Raw genomic sequence first — 6,589 nt, forward strand, 5'->3', positions numbered from 1 at the left:
CAGATATAGTACATTTCGTTTATCTGTGTACATACACACACACCAATATCCTTTGGTCATTGTAAAGCAAAATGCTTTTTAGACCAATATAACCTTGATTTACCTTGAGTTACCTTGATTTATTTTGATTTATGGCTTATCCGGTGAAACACACCTAGTGTGATCTTTTAACCTACGGAAAAAGGAAAAACAGACGTCACCTCGCAGCGAAAAATGAAGAAATTTCGTTCTGGTCTTCAAGCTTTAGATAGCGTTTTTCTTCATTCGCAAGCTTGTCGAGACTTTTCCAAATGCCCAAATAGATGGACTGCCACATCACGCATCAGGATTGAAATTTATTCTTCAAAAAATTGCACTTAACAGTCTCAAGGGGTATAACCTATGCGGAATTGTTCAAGAGAATTGCGTGTGTTCCTTACAGCAGTTCGCCTATCTAAGATATCTGATTCCAGCGAGAACCTGCTAGTTCGAAAATCAATTACGTGCGCTTATCACATCCGTCTCTATGCTGAATCAACATAGAACTGGGGCAATCGCTTAGGTCCGGTGCAAAAGTGTTTGCCACTACAAATCGTGGGGTAGAATGCTGCAGCCAGATAACATGCTTTCTTAGACAGTTCTCCGTGACGCATTTTGATCGTAACGCGGCCCTATAAGAGTTGTGATTTGCACCACAACGTTGACTCATCTATTTGGCTCGCCTAAATTACACCAATAAATGGTGGACATGGAGACCTCAAGAACATCAGACAGGACGTTGACTAGGACTTCCCGGGATGCCAGTGAGTTTTTACCATTCCGAAACACCGAACATGTTTCATACCTCGAATGGTATAAAACGAGGAAACATACCTTGCAGAGCGTTGAAGAATGATCAAAACAAGACCAGACCCTTTTTTCAAGTTGTTTTCTATAGCAGACAGTCCAGGTGACAGATAGATGACAGTCCAGCAATGTCCGCGCCGTTCACAAGAAGTTTCTTCGTTCTCCTAACTGTTTCAAACCTGAACGCATCTTGACTTTATGAAAAGATCTATAGGTGTTGCACTTTCAATCCTACTAAATTTTGATTTAATGTCGACTGTGCATTTCAAATGGCCGCTACCTGTGTTGTATTAGGTGACAGATACAGGACTGAAATACATTGTGTATGGCTGTTGAATGAACACAATTCATCATGTCGTTGTTTAAAATACAGTAATCAAAACCAATATAGTTTTCGGGCAAACGAGAGTCAGAAATCAGCAAATTCGCTCAGCATCTGATATAACTCCTAGCAAGATGCGATTAGGTTTCTACGACTCCCATGTTCCAGGTTGAATGAGGTAAGGGAATTCAGACATTGATGAACTAGAGTGCTCAAAGTTTATTCAGCGAGATTCTTGAATGTGGCCGCATGTTGTTGAGTGTACGCGGATGAGCCCTCGATAAAAGATATAAGGTTGGCCAAATCAGTGAAAAGGGGGTATGGCCAGAAGCAACCAGATCCCATAGTTTCAGCTGAAACATATTTTTTCTTCCGGAAATTAGCCGCAAAACATACATGCTACATCATAAGTGAAGTGTGAGAACTCGTAATCAAAATGACTTTGAATGGTGTGTTATTCTTAATTTCATAAATTTCCCCTGGTTTTATCGGTAACCAGCGCAAACCCACGGACTGCATTGCCTTTACCTTATTGGATAGGTTGCCTAAACATTCTGGTATACGGTGCCTCAACACATATGCATCACTTTGGTGGAGGCTTGCGACAAAGGAGCCAGGAAGTATGATTCTACCTATTTGCGTTTGATTGGTCCGGGGCAGAGTTGTGAACGTGACTTGGAAACTCGAGAAATATTCTATCATTGTCGATCTGGTTTATCAGTTTATTGGACGAAGCTTGAGCTTCCTTCCTCGTTGTTGTTCAAACAATTAGCCATCAAGAGTTTGTATAGTATTTAATCCTTCGACCAATAAATTTTTCATGAGACAGATAGATGATGGCAAATGCCTCAACGGTGCATGGTTTTTCAAATAAATGTCAGAAAATACAATCACAATATCGGCCAAATTATGCAAACGCTTCTATAAACCATGCAGGGTAGGGTTTTCTGACTTGATTAGCTGCATGTCCGCCCATTTTTACTCCGCCGGTTGCAAGTTAACACTACAGAAACATAATAATACATTCATATTTCTATCAGACTATAAACGTTTTCCTTCGACCTCTCTCGTGGCTCACACTCAGTATCCATATTAGTCACGAATTAATGTTTCGATTGAGCAGCTTACGATTCATCAATGTTTGATTAAAAAATGCTGTCACGACCGCCGATCTAAAAAACTAACTAGAGCGCACTGCCTATCTACGTCATCAGCATAGGACAACCTACTAGAATGTATACGACAACTGCAGCTACGCATCTTGTGTGGCTCAACTAGCCATCTCAGAATCTAATGGTTCGCATTTTTTACTTCGGAAGTTATTAGGCTCACAAGTTCTATAAGTTTTCCGGGACATTTGCGTAGGTTCCAATTGGTCTTGCCATTCTAGATACAACCTTCCATTGAAATACACAGACATGTAACATAAACGAGACAATTCTGAAACAACGGCTCAAGGTCAGCAATCATCGACCACGTTCACACCATCAAGAGTTATCGCGTTCCCGTCCGTTTCGATGCTAGAATCACCAAACTTTCAATCCCAAAGCACGCAAGTGCCAACAACCTTGTTCTTTCAGGCCGAGTTCCAACAGCGCCTTGAACACCTCGCCCGGCATTTCCGGCAATTTTCAGAGGATAGATCATGTACCATTCAAACCGATCATAAACCACTTACGTATGCTTCTAATTCCAAGCCTGATCACTGTTCACCACGCGAGATACGTCATCTGGACTATATATCTCAATTTACTCCCGACATTCGGTTTCAGACGGCCCATCCCGCCAAACATCGACACCTCCCACTTTTGATGCAGTTGGACCTGGCCATGCTGGCGAAACTTCAGCATTTTTGATCTCAAGTTTACCTCCCTCTTGTCTTTTCATTTTTCGATCCCTTGACCACTCCGGTGTGGAACAATTTTTGTGGTGTCTTCCGGTAAAGCTCCCTGTATTGTCCCCGAAGCTTTCCAAAAAATTTTCGACCACTATCACGGACTGTCTCATCCAGGAATCGAGGTAACAGAGAAGGTTATTTGCGCACGATTTGTGTGGCCCTACATGAATAAGGATATAACATCCCGGGCCAATTAGTGTATCGCCTGTCAACGCAGTTACTCGCCACAGGGACTCATCTCTCGGCTGATCTGCGATTCCTGATGCTTCGTTCAAGCAAGTTTGTTCGTCTAGTACCCCCATCAAACGGTTTTAATCATATTCTCACCATTATTGATCGTTTTACCCGTGGGCCGGTAGGTGCCCCATTTTGGTTACTTCAACCGCAACGGTGAAAAAGTCCCTTTGCCTCACTGGGAGAGTAATTTGGGCCTTCTTTCCTTCGTTACTACCACTCGGGCCTCACAATTTCACCATAATCTGTTTGTGGTTTCTACGTTTCATCGCATTTCAACAACTGCGTATCACTTCCGTTCGAACAGTCTTGTTGGGCAATTCCATTGCTATCTCAAAGCTAGATTGACTGTCAAACTGGACCCATCTTCATGCACGTCTTCACCGTTGGATTTGCTAGCATGATTCCACCAGTAACGAGGAAGTTCACTGGTAACTCTGGTAACAGAAATATTTCACACTGTCTTCATTTTGATTACACTGGAATACTGTTCGAATGTAAACCCCGGGACAACCATAATTGAACTGTCATACATCTTCGGTCAACGACGAACTTTTTCAAAGTGAACGATTCTGTGGGAGCCTTGTCAGTTTGACTCTATTTAATATTGCACACTCAATCTTTATTATTTTTTTAGTTAATTAATTTACTGATTCACTTATTTTATTTTATGAATTTATTTCCTAGTCACGCATTCCCGATAAAGTGGGATTTCGGATAGCCAAGTGAATACAACGGGCGACGGGGGAGAAATTCCGCAGGTATGTATCAAATATGGATTTTTCCATCGCAGTACCAATTTTTGGTGCAACGGAAATCAGGTTACCTGATGTTGGCTAACAAACAAGCTCAATTTCCAATAAGTACATCGGTATCAGTTGTTGGTGGCACTTTTTTACACTATCGGTGTGCGGACTCCTACCGTGCACGTGCACGCTACCGCTTCTACTGCGCTCTTCACGTTGATCCGGCATTGGCTATTCTGTATCGGCCACTTAGAAGCTAGTGGACTATCTAAACATTTTGTCTCTGACAGGATCGTTTGTATATAGGAGGCCCTTTGACAATACCCACGCGCGATACATCATTTGACGCAGTTAGAATCTGGTTATCCAGACTGACGAAAACTTTGGTATACACATGTCCCGAAGAAACGAATGTTGAAAAAAACCCTGAAAACAGGTTGGTCCACTTTATTCATCCGAATGATGCGCCAAGCTACTTTACGCAAGAATTATCCGGAACCAAGGTGGCACACTTACATCCAGCAGCGCAAAATATTTGAAACGCTAAGCAGATTATCTCAAAAAATTAAGCGGGCCACATGAAGCTTGCAATCCGGAAAATTGCCCTTCACCGCAAAAGCGGATTGCGAACGTGGAACAAATCTACCGTCATCCTGCAGCTGGGGACGACGAAAGATCAACTTAAATGTTAAAGAAAACAGCTTTTAGCCAGTACAAGCCTAGTGTGTTTAGGAAAACCTAGGATAAAGACGACCAAGAATAAACAAGGGTTAATCAATACCACTGCCCACTATCTAGTGGCGGATGAAGCAACTTCATGCGCGTCAAAATGACTCTCGATGCTACAAGACTTCTGGAGTCAGTGATTCTACTCCAATCAATTCCACTCAGCTTGTCTCCTCCTTTTCATTCCATTCCGTGTTGCTTCGGTTTCCTCAATCCCACTCTCTCCCACTCCAATCAACACCACTCTGCTCTACTCATAGCTTACTCGTCTTAAGATCACTTCACAATACTACACTTTACCCTGTCCTATTATCCGCCACTGCTCCCAAAGTTGTTTATTTCTACACCAATCTCCACAGCTACTTCGACTTCCGTTCAGTCTTCATCCACCTTCAAAGTATTTTTGTTTTTGCACCAACTTTCCGGTAACGAGAATAACGAAAGCCCGAATCAGTAGTTTCCATAGGCAGAAGGGATAGCGGTGACAATGAACTTAGGAAGAATATCCGTGAACTGGGGTTAACTTAAGTAGTCAGTATTGGCTTCCGAAAAGAACAAAGTTGATTATTAGGATGCAGAGCGCCCGTCTGGCGGTTCGAAATTTGAAGTTATGTATAAGCATCCTCTCCCGTCCGGATTTAATAGGCTTTGGCTGGTCTATTCACCAGGAATGTCTGGTTCTAAAGAGAGTAGCAAATATCATCGTGTTATCTTAGTATTTTTCGTGTTGCCGGGTGATACCAAAACAACTAAGCCGCATCTGAAAAGTTGTCAAATGCATGCTACTACGTCATATCCTTGAGCTGAGCTTGATTACGCTATCGTCAGTAGTCGCTGTTTTGCACCATTTTCATCGTAGGGATCAAGACTGATGTGAGTCAAGAAAACATCCCAGAAGACAGCGCTATCAATCTCTAAAAATCCTCTGCCAAACCACTGAGCTAGATCAGAGAGGGGAAAGATTAATTTGCGTCGCATGATTACAGTTAACCATGTGGTCCGGCAAGTAATTCGAATCAAGAAGCCCAAAGGGATAGCATTCTATGGCAAGGATACGGAGGTATTGTAAGGGTGTGCCAAATGATATATGCGCAGTTAGACAACCGGTCAAACGAAAGCAGAAACGTACACCCCCTGTCCTAGAAAAAATTCCGCACAGGCCATATCGCGCTTCTCACGAAATTTCCTTGTGTTGTGTTAGTAGAGGTCTATTCTATATTAATGGAATCGCCGAAAATTAGAAATTTGTTTAAATTTATCTGCGTGCCAGGGTGATCACAACAACCAAAGCTATCACTATCCATGTTACCGACTTCGTTGAAAAGGTTCCGAAACGTGCTGATTCACATTCAAGAGCACTCGCGCGGCTTCAGCCAAGAACTACTTCCAGAAAACACGGTACACTCGTCAGAATTAACAAGTGAATTACTGTGGGTAAACATACGTACGTATTTTTTCCGTTAAATGAATCGTTGTGGACAATGCGCTTTGTCAATGCGCCTGAAGCACACTTCATTTCACATAAAGGAAATCCATGCACTATTTTAGAAGAACGCTGCAAATACATGGTTAATTCAACATATAAGATGAGTGCAAGAAAGCAATTCTACATACATCGGCAATGATGCCTGATTTTCAAATCTGGCCTCATTGTTCACCAAATTCGGAATTTACGACAGCGTGGCCACATGACTCGACAACGTTTGCGAACGTTTGGGTTCAGTCAACCTGCCTGATGACACTGTGCAACAGAACGAATTAATTTTTAGTTCACGTCATGTACGGTTATATTTTTATCTCACATGTCCCAATATCTAACTGGAAGTGGGTTCCGATCTT

The sequence above is a fragment of the Opisthorchis viverrini genome, assembly GCF_000715545.1.
Source record: "Opisthorchis viverrini unplaced genomic scaffold opera_v5_361, whole genome shotgun sequence".
Classification (NCBI taxonomy): domain Eukaryota; kingdom Metazoa; phylum Platyhelminthes; class Trematoda; order Opisthorchiida; family Opisthorchiidae; genus Opisthorchis; species Opisthorchis viverrini.